The following is a 16,919-nucleotide window of genomic DNA, read 5'->3' as shown; positions in this document are numbered from 1 at the left end:
GGCGGGGCGATTTTCCCATTCACTTTCTGGGGTATTTATGTTAGGTATGTTTGTTTCCTGTGCTTGGGGGTGGTAGCCAGCGCCATTCGGACTAATCGGGGTGAAGGGGACCTTCTTTTTAACCCCCGGGTCGTGACTCGAGTGTCTACGACATGTCCAGAGTGGTCGACCAGCTTTGAACCCTCTTAAGCTCCCTTTGGCAACAAGACTGCCAGAACAGAGGCCCTCGCTATGCATGTAGCGAATCAGAATAGGAAATGAGGGGCTCGTTGAAAATAACACAGAAATAAGGGTTGGCAGTCGAGAAAGCCTCAGAAAGCAAAGGGGAGGATGTGGTAGATCATTGAAACAGATTAAGAATTTGGAAAGAAAGAAAGAAAGTGAAGAAAAAATGCCCGCCAGGTGGGATCCGAACCCACGACCTCCAGAATACCGGTCTGGTGCGATAACCACTACGCTACCGGCGGGGCGATTTTCCCATTCACTTTCTGGGGTATTTATGTTAGGTATGTTTGTTTCCTGTGCTTGGGGGTGGTAGCCAGCGCCATTCGGACTAATCGGGGTGAAGGGGACCTTCTTTTTAACCCCCGGGTCGTGACTCGAGTGTCTACGACATGTCCAGAGTGGTCGACCAGCTTTGAACCCTCTTAAGCTCCCTTTGGCAACAAGACTGCCAGAACAGAGGCCCTCGCTATGCATGTAGCGAATCAGAATAGGAAATGAGGGGCTCGTTGAAAATAACACAGAAATAAGGGTTGGCAGTCGAGAAAGCCTCAGAAAGCAAAGGGGAGGATGTGGTAGATCATTGAAACAGATTAAGAATTTGGAAAGAAAGAAAGAAAGTGAAGAAAAAATGCCCGCCAGGTGGGATCCGAACCCACGACCTCCAGAATACCGGTCTGGTGCGATAACCACTACGCTACCGGCGGGGCGATTTTCCCATTCACTTTCTGGGGTATTTATGTTAGGTATGTTTGTTTCCTGTGCTTGGGGGTGGTAGCCAGCGCCATTCGGACTAATCGGGGTGAAGGGGACCTTCTTTTTAACCCCCGGGTCGTGACTCGAGTGTCTACGACATGTCCAGAGTGGTCGACCAGCTTTGAACCCTCTTAAGCTCCCTTTGGCAACAAGACTGCCAGAACAGAGGCCCTCGCTATGCATGTAGCGAATCAGAATAGGAAATGAGGGGCTCGTTGAAAATAACACAGAAATAAGGGTTGGCAGTCGAGAAAGCCTCAGAAAGCAAAGGGGAGGATGTGGTAGATCATTGAAACAGATTAAGAATTTGGAAAGAAAGAAAGAAAGTGAAGAAAAAATGCCCGCCAGGTGGGATCCGAACCCACGACCTCCAGAATACCGGTCTGGTGCGATAACCACTACGCTACCGGCGGGGCGATTTTCCCATTCACTTTCTGGGGTATTTATGTTAGGTATGTTTGTTTCCTGTGCTTGGGGGTGGTAGCCAGCGCCATTCGGACTAATCGGGGTGAAGGGGACCTTCTTTTTAACCCCCGGGTCGTGACTCGAGTGTCTACGACATGTCCAGAGTGGTCGACCAGCTTTGAACCCTCTTAAGCTCCCTTTGGCAACAAGACTGCCAGAACAGAGGCCCTCGCTATGCATGTAGCGAATCAGAATAGGAAATGAGGGGCTCGTTGAAAATAACACAGAAATAAGGGTTGGCAGTCGAGAAAGCCTCAGAAAGCAAAGGGGAGGATGTGGTAGATCATTGAAACAGATTAAGAATTTGGAAAGAAAGAAAGAAAGTGAAGAAAAAATGCCCGCCAGGTGGGATCCGAACCCACGACCTCCAGAATACCGGTCTGGTGCGATAACCACTACGCTACCGGCGGGGCGATTTTCCCATTCACTTTCTGGGGTATTTATGTTAGGTATGTTTGTTTCCTGTGCTTGGGGGTGGTAGCCAGCGCCATTCGGACTAATCGGGGTGAAGGGGACCTTCTTTTTAACCCCCGGGTCGTGACTCGAGTGTCTACGACATGTCCAGAGTGGTCGACCAGCTTTGAACCCTCTTAAGCTCCCTTTGGCAACAAGACTGCCAGAACAGAGGCCCTCGCTATGCATGTAGCGAATCAGAATAGGAAATGAGGGGCTCGTTGAAAATAACACAGAAATAAGGGTTGGCAGTCGAGAAAGCCTCAGAAAGCAAAGGGGAGGATGTGGTAGATCATTGAAACAGATTAAGAATTTGGAAAGAAAGAAAGAAAGTGAAGAAAAAATGCCCGCCAGGTGGGATCCGAACCCACGACCTCCAGAATACCGGTCTGGTGCGATAACCACTACGCTACCGGCGGGGCGATTTTCCCATTCACTTTCTGGGGTATTTATGTTAGGTATGTTTGTTTCCTGTGCTTGGGGGTGGTAGCCAGCGCCACCGTGGGTTCGGTCGTGGGTTCGGATCCCACCTGGCGGGCATTTTTTCTTCACTTTCTTTCTTTCTTTCCAAATTCTTAATCTGTTTCAATGATCTACCACATCCTCCCCTTTGCTTTCTGAGGCTTTCTCGACTGCCAACCCTTATTTCTGTGTTATTTTCAACGAGCCCCTCATTTCCTATTCTGATTCGCTACATGCATAGCGAGGGCCTCTGTTCTGGCAGTCTTGTTGCCAAAGGGAGCTTAAGAGGGTTCAAAGCTGGTCGACCACTCTGGACATGTCGTAGACACTCGAGTCACGACCCGGGGGTTAAAAAGAAGGTCCCCTTCACCCCGATTAGTCCGAATGGCGCTGGCTACCACCCCCAAGCACAGGAAACAAACATACCTAACATAAATACCCCAGAAAGTGAATGGGAAAATCGCCCCGCCGGTAGCGTAGTGGTTATCGCACCAGACCGGTATTCTGGAGGTCGTGGGTTCGGATCCCACCTGGCGGGCATTTTTTCTTCACTTTCTTTCTTTCTTTCCAAATTCTTAATCTGTTTCAATGATCTACCACATCCTCCCCTTTGCTTTCTGAGGCTTTCTCGACTGCCAACCCTTATTTCTGTGTTATATATATATATATATATATATAGAGAGAGAGAGAGAGAGAAAGTTCCAGTAAATATAAATACACAAGAAAGTGAAGAACACAGTCGCCCAGATAGCCGAATTGGTAAGGCATTCGAGCTCTCATCGGAAGACGTGGGTTCGGTCCCCACTCTGGGCGCGTGTTTTTCTTTCTTTCTTTCTTTCTACGTAAATTAGTAAAAAATATAACTTCACTAACGGTCAAAAAATAGTCTAACCATTCCCCTATACCTCCTTTGGTGTTGTAGACTGCCGGCATTTCTTTCTGTATTTTGCAACCTAGCCCCTCATTTTCAAATCATATTGTCCTGCAAAGGCTTAGCGAGGGCCTCGGTTCTGGCAGCCTTGATGCCAAGGTAGCATAAGAGGGTTTCCCACCAGTTACCCGCTCATAACAGGCTGTAGACGTTCGAGTCACGCCCCGGGGTTCGAAAAAGAAGGTGGCCTTCACCCCGTATAGTATGAGTGGCCCTGGCTACCACCCTCAACCGTCAGATACAGTTGTAGCAAATATAAATACCCCAGAAAGTGAAGGAGAACACAGTCGCCCAGGTAGCAGACTTGGTAAGGCATTCGAGATCTCATTGAAAGGCTTCGGCTCGGTCCCCATTCTGGGCGCGTGTTTTTCTCTCTGTCTTTCTTTCTACGTAAATTATTAAAAAAAACTTCACTAACGGTCAAAAAGTAGTCTAACCATTCCCCTATGCCTCCTTTGGCGCTGTAGACTACCGGCATTTCTTTCTGTATTTTCCTAAGGAGCCCCACATTTCCAAATCCTATTAACCTGCGAAAGCTTAGCGAAGGCTTCGGTTCTGGCAGCCTTGATGGCAAGATAGCATAAGAGGGTTTCCCGCCACTTACCCACTCACGACAGGCTGTAGACGTTCGAGTCACGCCCCGGGGTTCAAAAAAAGAAGGTCCCCTTCTCCCCGTATAGTCTGAGTGGCGCTGGCTACCACCCTCAACTGTCATATACAGTTGTAGTAAATATATATACCCCAGAAAGTGAAGAACACAGTCGCACAGATAGCCGAATTGGTAAGGCATTCGAGATATAATCGAAAAGCGTGGGTTGGGTCCCACTCTGGGCGCGTGTTTTCCTTTCTTCCTTTCTTTCTACGTAAAGTAATAGAAAAAATATAACTTCACTAACGGTCAAAAAATAGTCTAACCATTCGCCTATGCCTCCTTTGGCGTTGTAGACTGCCGGCATTTCTTTCTTTATTTTCCTTATGAGCTCCTCATTTTCAAATCATATTATCCTGCGAAAGCTTAGCGAGGGCCTCGGTTCTGGCAGCCTTGATGCCAAGGTAGCATAAGAAGGTTTCCCGCCAGTTAACCACTCATGAAAGGCTGTAGACGTTCAAGTCACGCCCCGGGGTTCGAAAAAGAAGGTCCCCTTCTCCCCGTATAGTCTGAGTGGCGCTGGCTACCACCCTCAACCGTAAGATACCGTTGCTGTAAATATAAATACCCCAGAAAGTGGAGGAGAACAGAGTCGCCCAGATAGCTAAATTGGTAAGACATTCGAGCTCTCATCGGAAGACGTGGGTTCGGTCCCCACTCTGGGCGCGTGTTTTTCTTTCTTTCTTTCTTTCTACGTAAATTAGTAAAAAATATAACTTCACTAACGGTCAAAAAATAGTCTAACCATTCCCCTATGCTCCCTTTGGCGTTGTAGACTGCCGGCATTTCTTTCTGTATTTTCCTAACGGGCCCCTCATTTCCAAATCAAATTATTCTGCGAGAGCTTAGCGAGGGCCTCGGTTCTGGCAGCCTTGATGCCAAGGTAGCACAAGAGGGTTTCCCGCCAGTTACCCGCTCATGACAGGCTGTAGACGTTCGAGTCACGCCCCGGGGTTCGAAAAAGAAGGTGCCCTTCACCCCGTATAGTCTGAGTGGCGCTGGCTACCACCCTCAACCGTCAGATACAGTTGTAGTAAATATAAATAACCCAGAAGGTGAAGGAGACCACAGTCGCCAAGATAGCCAAATTGGTAAGGCATTCGCCATCTAATCGAAAGGCGTGGGTTCGGTTTCCACTCTGGGTGTGGGTTCTCCTTTCTTTCTTTCTGCGTAAATTAATAAAACAAAAACATCACTGACGGTCAAAAAATAGTCTAACCATTCCCCTATGCCTCCTTTGGCATTGTAGACTGCCGGCATTTCTTTCTGTATTTTCCTAACGAGCCCCTTATTTCCAAATCATATTATCCTGCGAAAGCTTAGCGAGGGCCTCGGTTCTGGAAGCCTTGATGCCAAGGTAGCATACGACGCTTTCGCGCCAGTTACCCACTCATGACAGGCTGTAGACGTTCGAGTCACGCCCCGGGGTTCAAAAAAGAAGGTCCCCTTCTCCCCAAATAGTCTGAGTGGCGCTGGCTACAGTTACATGATTTTGCTGTCACAAACATTTGGAACACATTTCTTATATAGCTTTGCAGAAAACGGCGCGAAGGAGCAGAAGATGTTTTGGAAACGGAGAGTATTGATGAAGTCGGGCTACGCCTATGTTGCAACAACAAAAACCCCCCAAAAAAGAGAAAAAAAGGGGAGGACTGAGAGAGAGGGAGAACGGGGTCGTGTTAAAAAAGCCGCGTTCAATGTTGCACCATGACGGGGTAGAGTATGCGGCGTCGGCAGCAAGTTCACACAATGCGGAAAACTGGACAATCGCGGTTTCAAAAAAAAGGGAAGAGTATACAGTAAGGTATTCCTTGGCTGGGGAGACTGGTTGGGGCGGAAGCGAAGATGGGTGTGCGCCCCGCGGATGAAGAGAATACATACGGGGCACAAAAGAGCCTTGCACAGAAGCTTGCTACTGAACAGAAAATAGGTAGGGCCTATAGATCACAAAGAGTTAAACATTCCGAATTGATTATGGGAATGAGGCCTCCTTCCCAAGGACAAATGGCATTGTTCAGCCGCATTAGGCTAATAAAGCTTTTGTATTTGGAGAGTTTCTGCGAATTGTGATGGGAAACTCAAGTGTAGGATTAATGAACATTGTTATAAAAATTATGAGGCCACCAATTTTAATCGAGGGATAAGCGCGTTAGTTTTCCGGAACTTTCATTAATCCAGAGCACGGCCTCCGCGATCGGCGTCCGGCGGCGCGCCGTTGCTCCGGCCGTCCCAATCGCCCGGAGAGAGCGTAAGTTGAAAAGGGGGCGTGGCCGCGTATGCGGCCGCACCGCGGCGCGCGCAGCCGATGGTTGGAACGAAAGCCATGTATGCTGGAACGCTCATCGAAATGGCTTTTCGTCAACTTTCGCGCTTCCTATCACAATAAAAAGAAAGCATAGCTGATTTTATGGGTGCAAAGCGGCTCATAGAACCTGAAAATGCATTTATTTTAGCTGCGATTGCAGCAATGCGACTTATTTAACATGGGCTGTGCGGCTTTATGCCCTCGACGCACGGACAATATTCGCTACCACCGATGGGAAATTTCTGGCGCCGAAATAACGTTCGGTTCGCTAAAATGTCATTATTTTTTCGGGTATTTCTTATCCCGGCTTATGTATTTTATATAGTCTGCATGGATAATGCAGTTCAGTAGAGCGTGGGGCGCGATCGCGTCGTACCCACGACAGATGGCTGTGCTCTTATCTAGCCTTCGAATTAATGCCTGTTTGGCAGAAAAGCACCCGCCTTATTTTTAGAATTAACGCGTTTAAGGAGATTACGTTGAGCGATAGCCTCAAGGATGCGGCAATCTGCTCTACACATGCGCGTTAAGCAAGTAATGGTTTCAATTTCAGTCGCAACAAATTTAAAAAACTTAGTCAGGTGCACTCTGATTTCATTGTATTCTTAAACGTATTTCGGTGGCCACAGGCAAGCCCATTTTTCCTATTTTGGAATGAATACCCGGCACATTTAAATTTTCAATTACTGATTCCAAAGCACGTCTATGTGCTAAGCAATGATGAAAGCTTTCATGTTTGTTTTGGACATTAGCCACTTATGTACACACTAAAAGTTGGAAACCGAATGTGTACTGCACACTCGTTCAAGAGCTCCATAGTTTATTAAACAGTTATTTACAAACTATATTGCACTTACATTCACAAATCTACACTTTCAAGGCATCTGCATGTCTTCAAAAACGGAACAGTTCACACACGAAGCACTTTGCGATGCAGGGGCTTGGGCACCAGTTTTTTGCGGTACGCGGCTTTGTCCATGACAGTTGCACCAACATTGGCAAGCAGTGGCTGAAAAAAAAGTGTAAAAGTCAAACGATGGTTTATGCCGAGATTTCGGTAAAAAAATTCATATTTTGCACCAACGCCAGTTGCATTGAATCCTTTAATTAAAGTCGGATGCGGCGCTTCAATGAATGCTATTCGGGATATTCGAAAGCTATTCTAAGCTTTTTCTCAGCCCATCGCTGTCGTTTTTCTCGATTACATAAATCTAGATCACGCTCCAGCCTGCGAGCAACGAGTGCTCGCAGGCTGGAGCGCCGAAAGCTTCACAATATTTTGCACGCCATTTCAGCAGTGTAATATTCAGGCCAGCCTTTACAGCTGCTTACATGCACGGGTTCTTCAAATGACTTACAACGCGCCGCAAATAGCTGCATGCCGCAAACAACGAATATAAATATCTTGTCGTAAATAAAAAAAAGCATGGGCAAAATCATATAATCAATAGGCTGCATAACACGTGTTCCGTGAACGAGGCTTCAAACACGAAATATACAAAAATTAAATTTCTAAAAATAACTGCCGAAAATCAAACACGGCACCTGTATAAAAAGGCAATCACTGCGCTTGATTGTTGTCCATAACCCACCCTACGCGGAAATAAAAATATAACGGCTGTTCTAGCAGGCAGGCACCCGATAATTCGCTCGCCGAAAAGTTCTCGTCCCCAAATGTCCCCGCACCGAAATGTCATGCACTGATCACAGCGCAACAATCACAGCGCGATTAACTTTTCACGGCACAGTGACATACCTGGGTTTCAGTGCTGTTCCTCGAAGCTCCTAGACAAGCGGACTTCATGACCTGGTCGTTCGGTTGGTCAGCTTAACAAAAATAAAGCTGCAACACAGTTCTGCCTGATCCCGGCAGCGAAGAAACGCAGCAACAAAGGCTCCGCAAAGCCGTCCAGGGGAGCCGGTGCAAGCTTCCCAACCATCGGCTAACACCGCCATCTCGCGGCGCGTTCAGGCGTTAGCCGCATTACATGTTTTTGCTGGGGGACGCGCCGAATGGGACGGCCGGAGCAACGGCGCGCCGCCGGCAGCCGATCGCGGAGGCCGTGTCCAGAGTGTCACTGACCCAAACCTAAATATCAGATAAGATTCCCGAACCTCGCGGTCCTGCTGCTTTTTGAAGGCGGATTCTGAACTGGTTGCTTTAGGATGTTCAAATGCATGCCCGGGACTGTTCACATGTCTTGACAGGGCAAATAAAGGCAGCTTTTTGCATGACAGCGGTGATTATTGAACCGTAATCGGAAGGGCGTTTCAGTTTAGCCGATGTATTGTTGCCTGCAAACAGTGCACTCTAGAAGGTATACGACATTAGCGGAGTCACCGGTAAAGTTACCTTTTATATTTACGTTGTAGTCTGAAGCCGTGTTGTGTGCGCGCTGTGTGGTGGTCATGTGTGGGCATACTTTACAACGGGGTTTATTACAGGGCATGCAGCCAGTAGTTCCCGGTCGGTTGATACGAGAGTCAGTGAGACAGTCGCCTAAATTTTTATTACGCCGGTAGACAACGCGTGGTGGTTTGGGGAATATGCTTTTTAAGCGGTCACTTTGCATTAGCATATTGTGATGTTTTTTAAGTACGGTTGATACTCTTGGAGCGGAGGATGGGTGGGTGAAAACTAAGTTATGTTGCGGTTTACCGTTCGGGGCTTTTTTCTTACAGATTTTGTTGCGGTCTAATTGGTTGGCTCGCACAAAAGCGTCGTCGATAACGTTTTCCAGCTATTTTTTATTCAGGAGGGTGGTCTTAAGTTCTCGACAGTTTTGAGTCAAAATTGGCTTGGTTTCAGCAAATTCTGCTAAATCGGTGGGCTTGGCTGTGCGGTATTGCTGGATTGCAGTGTCTGACTTGCCTACTTTGGAAGTGCAAATTCAAATACAATGGGGCGCCCTGGGTTGTTCACCTCGTGAATCTTTGGGAGGAGATAGAATTTACCGGGTACTGGTCTGAAGAGGATCAGGGAACGAGCCGTGGTTTCATTTATTGTTTTATTTTTAACAAGCTCAGCAAGTTTATCTTTGACTATTTGCTTATTGTCTTGAGTGGGATCATTGGGTAGTGCTTTATAGAACGTCGATACCGATAGTTGCTTATTGGCCTCGTTAACATAGTCGGTTTTGTCAAGGATTATGATTGCGCCTCCTTTGTTGGCAGGTTTATAAATATGTCGGGACAGCTTGCGAGTTCCCGTACTCTAGAGCGAGGTGTTTTGGTGTGTCCTTAAAACATCATTCACATTTTTTCACAGGCCGATATGTCAAAATCAGATTTGTTTCTACGTCGACGTGGAGGTTTAGGTGCCACTGATAAGTCTAGAACGATCCTGTTATGATGCCTTCCTGATTGAATCTTCAATGAGTGGTATTGGGTATTCATGTAGTGCGGGATCAGTGCGGAGCTTTTCACAATTTGAAGCGAAGTGATTTTGTTTAGACCAAATTTTGCAGCGAAGCCATACGCTTCCACAAAATATGGTCCAGCCAAAATGACTTCACTTTAAATTGTGCTCAGCTCCACACTGCAGGTAGTTCTCCCTTCTTTCGAGTGAGAAGCACAGAGCCCCTTCGTATTTGTGTACTTTTCTTTATATTGATGCCCATGGGCGGGCGGTGGCAAAAGGCAACATACTGCCTCAGTACCTCACTCTTTCTTTTTACCGCGTTGTATATTGAGATGGGTAACCTGCGAGCCCAATGCTGCTTTACGTCTCTTCATTTTTCCCTTGTCCTCACGTCGTAAACACTGTTATGTTTTATGTGGTGATTTCATTATATGTGTATATATATACATATATATATATATATATATATATATATATATATATATTTATATTGATATATATATATATATATATATATAGAGAGAGAGAGGGAGAGAGAGAGAGAGAGTATACGTAAAGAGTCTGATACACAGCAAGAACGATAACACACAAGGTTTACTTACGTAGCGGCAACGGGACTTGCCTTCATCAGAGTACCGTTACATGATTTTGCTGACACAAGCATTTGGAACACATTATTTATATAGCTTTGCAGAAAACTGTAAGAAGGAGCGGAATATGTTCTGGAAACGGAGAGTTGCATGCAGTGGGGCCACGCCTATGTTACAACAACAACAACCAATAAAAAAGGGGGGCAGCGAGAGAGAGAAAACGGTCGTGTTACCAAAGCAGCGCTCAAGGTTGCACAATGACGGGGCAAGGTATGCGGCGTGGGCTGCAAGTTCACACAATGCGAAAAACTGGACAATCGCGGTTTTAAAAGAAAGGGAAGAGTATACAGTAAGGTATTCACTAGCTGGGGAGACTGGTGGGGGCGGAAGCGAAGATGGGTGTGCTCCCCGCGGATGAAGATTATAGATACGGGGCAAAAAAGAGCATTTCACAGAAGCTAGCAACTGAACAGGAAATAGATAGGGTAACAAAGGGTTAAACGTGAATAGATCACAAAGGGATAACATTAAGTTGTGGTGGGAACAAGGCATCCTTCCCCAGGACAAATGGCATTGTTTAGCCGCATTAGGTATATATATATATATATATATATATATATATATATATATATATATATATATGTGTGTGTGTGTGTGTGTGTGTGTGTATTTACGATATAAACTTTGGCATTTTACAACATGCTACAAAAAAGTGTTTGCAGTTCCTAATCGAAACGGCAACCTGCACCTGTTGTTTTTTCTACTTCCTAATAGCAGCATCACTATCCTATTCAGGTCGAGCTTTTAAGGAGCCTAAACTAGATGCAGGTGTCGATACATGTGGAGCTAATTGGTGTATACATGTCACTGGTAAACTTTGTTTGAAGGGCCATTTTCTATGTTGTTTTGTTCATAATTTCTTCTCAGAAAATTTTAGCGCCTTGAGCGTTGATTTCTATATTATTTCCAGCATATCAATCTATCCATGAGTAAAAAAGTTACTGTGAACTCCCATTATGATGAACTCGAAGAGAGCATGACCATTTATTCCTCTTATCAGAACATCGTCTCATCAGAAGCCCCGCCCCCCCCCCCCCAAAAAAAAGGCAACGCGCCTAGGTTCATGTAAATATCTTGCTTGAAGAAGAAGATTCACATACGCCATGACTTCGTGCAACGCAAAATATCAAAGACCAAGGGAAGCGACGGCGCAAGCGCTAACGTTTACCTAAGCTTTACTGATAAAAGCCCGAATTATAAACACTAATGCGCGACATTATCATAAAAAACCAAAATGCAAAAGAACCTTATAGACGTAAGCCATCATACAATTTCACAGAAAATTATTCGCACAACAATGTGACATCGAGAAAAGGCAGCTTCAGGCATTGACTAAGGTGGCACGCACCCTCCTTTTTGATAGTAAATCTCCTTGTCGGACAAGGGCACGGATTGTGGGGACCCGCAACAACCCTCCAGGCGGGCAATTTCGGCTGCCTCAATTATTTACTTTGTCTTCTGATTGGCGTGTCGAGCGATGATGGCAAAACTGTTAAAGAGGTGTGTACAATCGCAATCTCAGCAAGGAATGTTCAGGTGACCCTTGACCACCCTATGAACATTGTAGTCATTGTCGCACAGCCGTTCGTTCAGGCAATGACCCGTTTACCCGAGATATACTTTATAGCACCTCAGTTAAATGGCGTGCACACATGTTTATTATGTATGAAACGAACGGCTTTCTGTGGTTCTTCTCACACATTGGCTGCCGGGGATCTCCACGGTCATTTATGCTGCACAGACCTAACCGTTTTCTTTGGGTTGGAAAACACAACTACAACCTCTGCTTTCTCACCAGTCTTCTTCTCACCAATCTTCTTCTCCCCGAAAGCCAATGTGTAAGCAGAATCACAAAAAAACGGTTCATTTCTGGTATAGAAAACGTTGTCTACGCCATTCCCATGAGGTGCCGTAAAGTATAAGTCAGGCAAACGGGTCGTTGTCTGAACGTCCGGCTGTGTCAGAATGACTACAACGTTCACAAGGTGGTCAAGGGCACATGAACATTCCTTGCTGATTATGCGATTATACACACCTATTTAGGAGTTTTTCCGTCATCGCTGGACACGCCAATCGGAAGAGAAGGGAAATAAGTGAGGCAGCCAATATAGCAGCCCTGGGCGATCGTTGCGTGTCCCCACCATCCATGGCCTTGTCTGACAAGTAGATTCATTATCAAAAAGGAGGGTGGGTGGCACCATAGTCAATGCCTCAAGCTGCCTATTGTCGATGTCTGTACTTCTGTACAGTTATTGGCATCTTTGTTTTTTGTGATAATGTCCCGCTTTAGTGTTTATATTCGCGCTTTTTCAAGTACAGCTCAGTTGGAAGTTAGCGGCGCTTGTGCCCCTCGCCCCCCTCTTTCCTTGTCCGTTTTTTTTGCGTTAAACGGAGTCATAGATTACTGCTGCCTACTAGCCCAAACCCAAAATCTGCTGAATGAAGTGCACTTGCGACGGAAGAAAAAGACAAGTGAATAATTTCTTTCAGTGCGGAACTTGATAGAAGAGTGTCTTCAATTGCTTTTGATGCATCCATTCCAAGCGGCTGCGGAGAGCACACAACCGCTACCTAAAGCGACAACAGAGCATAGACAGAGCGGGATATCTTCACTTCCTCGCCGGTGAAGCGGTGGTACTCGCGGCGCGAACCGAAATGAACTCTCATCACCCGCTGAGAACGCATTGGTCCGAAGAGCTGCTACGTTCGGGAAGAGGAAGTCTTTGTTGTCACTTTGCTTAAGTTTGTATCCCCTTAATCTTCCGCTTATCTCCTCCAGAGCAGAACGGCCACAAAACTAACCCCCGGTCTTTTTTTCTTTGCTTCGCCACTGAGTCCGCGCGTTGAAGGGTTGGAGAAGCGATAGCTCTACAACCGTGGTTTTATTTTAGCCCCCTCCGTTCTTCCGTGGCGCGAGTTCGCTTCCTGCGGGGGTTTTTGTTTAGATATTACCCCCTAATGGCCAGAATGCGCCGCGGCACCCAACCAAGACTACCATATTCACAACCCAGAATCCCCAGCAGTGGCGGTCACCCCGAAAGCAGTTCTTCTTTATCGAAGAGTAAGTTCAAGGCTGTTCCTCTCATGCGAAATGTTTTTTTTTTTTGCGTCGAGTCTATGAAAAACCAAAAAAATGGTTCAACGTTGTTCAGCATAAGCGAGATTTCTTTTTAATCGAGTACGTCGAAATGGGAGTTCACTGTACTTCGTTTTGATAACGCTTTGGTTGTTTGCCATTTCAATAACTGAGATACTCTTTTTCAGTGCTATTTCCAAAACAGTATAGATCCTTGCCCGAGAGAGTGCCCTTGCAAGTACAAAAACGACTCGACATTGGCGCATTGCACCTACACCGAAACACGACATCCTACCAGAGTAGTGTAGCTACGTTGTTTCCAAAGCATCGTACCAGTCATTGAGAGCAACCGAAAGTCTTGAGTGACAATATTTCGTTCTTACAATAAAAGTTAAAATAAAATACATAAAGGGTGAAATAAAGGTGAAGTCGTGTCAGTTGTACGGTGCTCTTAACGAGTGTGGCTTTTGAAGGCCTTAATTGACATTGCGCCTTTTCCGACGTCAGCGGTATTTGGACTTGCAAGCAGACAGTGGTTGGGAAGCAAGCAAAAAAGGTTTCCTGCCATGGAGTGAAGATGGATGACCTGCGAGACTGGACGCAGTCGACGGAGTGCACGAAACAAACTACATGTGTTTGTTATTGGCGATTGATCATCTGAATGAAACCGGGAAAGTGTCGAGGTTTATTGCAGCGAGCAAACATGGATCTGGCTAATCCTTTTCCGCGTAGCAGGCACCGTAATCTTTGTGTAACACACAACCCAATCTGTTCAGCGAGGGAGAACGCCGGAAAGGTAGATTTGGCTGTTGACTGCCACGTGTAAGCCTACCGCTAGCAGAAAGGACCCGTCACCAGTGAGAGCATGAACCGTAAAAGTTCGTGTGCATGCCCCTATTTCTCCCTTCACTTCAACCACATTCATGGATAAACCAGCAACCGCTATGTGAACGTGCTTAAACGGACAACACCGTCAATTAGAGTTATGAAAGAGGGGTGGGGGTAACGAAAAGAATTTCCGGAGCGCCGCCAAGTAAAGCGGCTTCGCCGGAAAGAAAACTGGGGGTACACATATACTGCTTCACAGGACAAGCGTTTCTAGGCCGTTTTGTACTTCATGCCCTCTTCCTATGGGCCGTTTCAACATGCACAGCACAAGCATATTTTAGGAAAGTACACTTCATGTGTTTTTTAGTGAAACTTTAACATGCATGAGCCATTCATTACAAGTTAAGCTTATTTCGGAAGCTTTATTTTCAACTTGAACCGCTATTCCCCCAGCTGCAATAACTGTAGTTTCAATAACTGAAAATGACATTATCATACTATCGCCAAATCAACTCAACTTCTCAAAGTACACCACCTCTTTAAAAGAGTTTTTAAAAGAATGATTTGTTTTCTAATAGTCTTTATTTACCCAGAATAAAATATAATTCAGCATCTAGTAGCGAACTTTTATGAACGCATAAGACTCCCGCGTGCGTACATGAGCCTCGGCCGAATACGCACGTCTTTATCCGGCTTCTCAAAGCTGCTGCCCGCAGCGTCACGGACGTCTGTTGCAACACTCCTTACGAACCCTCCTTGCAGTCATCCTCTTACACTCAGGTTGACTTGTTTAGCTGTGGCCTTGTTGCCCCTTTTCCACCAATATTTGCTTTTAGTCGCCGTCAGTCGCATTTCTTTCTCTTATTCCGCCCGCTCTGGCTGCTGTCTCGATACTGTCACTTCAGGTTACTTCGAGAACAACGAGACAGACACACGCAGAGACTCCTTTCGAGCAGCGCTTCGAATTTTCGCCTCCCTAGTAATGGCAGTACTGTTACAGCGGCATTTTTTTCCTGTCTGAAACGCAGTTGTCTCCACAAATTAGCTCTTGTTTATCATGAATTGTGGCTCGGTAACGCTCTCTGTTACTGACCCATGCCTACCGACACAAACGGTTGGCTGATATGCCCCATCGTAGCCCGGGCTCTAATAACCACGGCACGTAAACCCACTGTATGATGCAGGGAAAGCGAAGCTATACTACCCGATTCCCGATCGTATCTCACAGTTTTGTGGGCATCGCCTTAACGCCCTGGCTTTCGCTTGACTGCGTCGTTTCCTCTTCTTAGCCCACGAGTTCAATGCGTAACACGGATTATGCTGAAATTAATAGTACCTTCAGATTTATCGTCATAGTCATTTTTTATTTTCGTTTTTTCTCTCCAGTAATATAAATGAGAGACTGCGCACACGAACCCTGCTGCCTTTATATGTAGGCCTGAGGCCTACATGTTAGGCGGGCCATCTTCTATTCTACAGACTCTTTCGTAACGGTCCGACATTTTAGGTAGGCTTCACGACGTTACAAGCATTGTAAAAATATTTTATCTAAAACTAAGAACACCACAATTAAACGTTCGTGCTTGCTCAAAGCTACCGTTGTGTCTAACGCGAGACCCCCTCGCACAAGCTTCCGCTTCCAAACGCAAGTAGGACATCTTACACAAACGGTATTTGGTACTCGCCAAATATTTACCTGTGTAACTACATGTTCGATAGATTTAGGGTAGTCTGAGTGTTTGCCTTAAAGGAGTACTGACACGAAATTTCAAAGCTGAGATAACTATGTAAAACGCTTCCTTTTTATCAGGAGATATCTCCCAGCAAGTTTCAACAGCAACCGTTCAGCGAAACATATTTAAAATCCATTTTAATCTTCGCCCGCACGAGAAAGCCCAGAGCGGGCCGACGTGACATCATCTGCTACGTGCCCCAAACTGCCGACGTCGGGGCTCCCGTGACGAAGCCGACGCGCTGGCTGTGGTTGGCGCGCGCTGCTCGGGCGTGTGTACACGTCATGGTTTTGGGACTGACGTCATGCTGCCCGGGCCTGTGGGGACGGCGAAAACCTCGGCCGGTCTGGGCGCGCGCGAGCGCTCGCTCGCGCGCGCTTCCAGAGAGGCAGCGATACGGCAAGAATGGTGACGTCATGTTATACATGCTGTCATGGCGGCCGCTCGGCGTTTTTCAGTCGAAACCGAAACTGGCACGAATAAACGACGCCGTAAATGAATGTTTACGCTGCGCTGGACCGTCTAATCTGTCATTCTATGATTAGTGGGCTGGTAGGCACGCATAGCAGCGAAAAAAACGTCACATAAAAATTTCGTGTCAGTACTCCTTTAAACGCACGTTTCTTATGCCACGTCTCCCAGTGGGCTCTCCCAGCGCCGTGGATCAGTAGTGCATTAATGGAGCGTGGCTGAGTAGCATTTTAAAGTACCCGTGTGTTGTCCTCATCTGTGCTGAACGGAATCCGGCAAAGTTTCTGTGCTACGGTCTTATTGTGCAATAACGGCGCCGCAAGCTAGTTCGTGCGCCTTTTCTTAATCTCTCGCCCTTCTCGAATTCCCCACTATACGTAGAATTTTACATTTTTTTCTGGCTTCAAAGCAATTAGCTGCCATTTGCTAATTGTACAAGAACGAGCCTCTGTAATGCACAAGCGCTTCATTTTTTCCCGCTTAGGCTCAGCGCATATTGCATTATTCGAATACAGGCTAACCTAACTTCTTTACTCACAAATCCTTCGGAACATTTT

The 16,919-nt window shown here is 46.3% G+C and overlaps 1 long non-coding RNA gene across 1 annotated transcript in view; it reads left to right on the top strand.

Moving 5' to 3' along the window:
- The window catches only part of LOC144167093 (uncharacterized), a 133,394-nt gene extending 119,659 nt beyond the window's left edge, over positions 1-13,735 (top strand). The window contains exon 3 of the long non-coding RNA XR_013321842.1: positions 13,519-13,735. This is a non-coding gene — a long non-coding RNA (uncharacterized LOC144167093). The remainder of the gene's footprint in view (positions 1-13,518) is intronic.
- Positions 13,736-16,919: the final 3,184 nt, after the last annotated feature.

This window comes from Haemaphysalis longicornis, unplaced genomic scaffold (assembly GCF_048455015.1).
Source record: "Haemaphysalis longicornis isolate Haplotype H1 unplaced genomic scaffold, Haemaphysalis longicornis Haplotype H1 scaffold_2, whole genome shotgun sequence".
Taxonomy (NCBI): domain Eukaryota; kingdom Metazoa; phylum Arthropoda; class Arachnida; order Ixodida; family Ixodidae; genus Haemaphysalis; species Haemaphysalis longicornis.
Note: the sequence above shows the minus strand (reverse complement) of the source record. Positions and strands in the feature narration are given on the sequence as shown.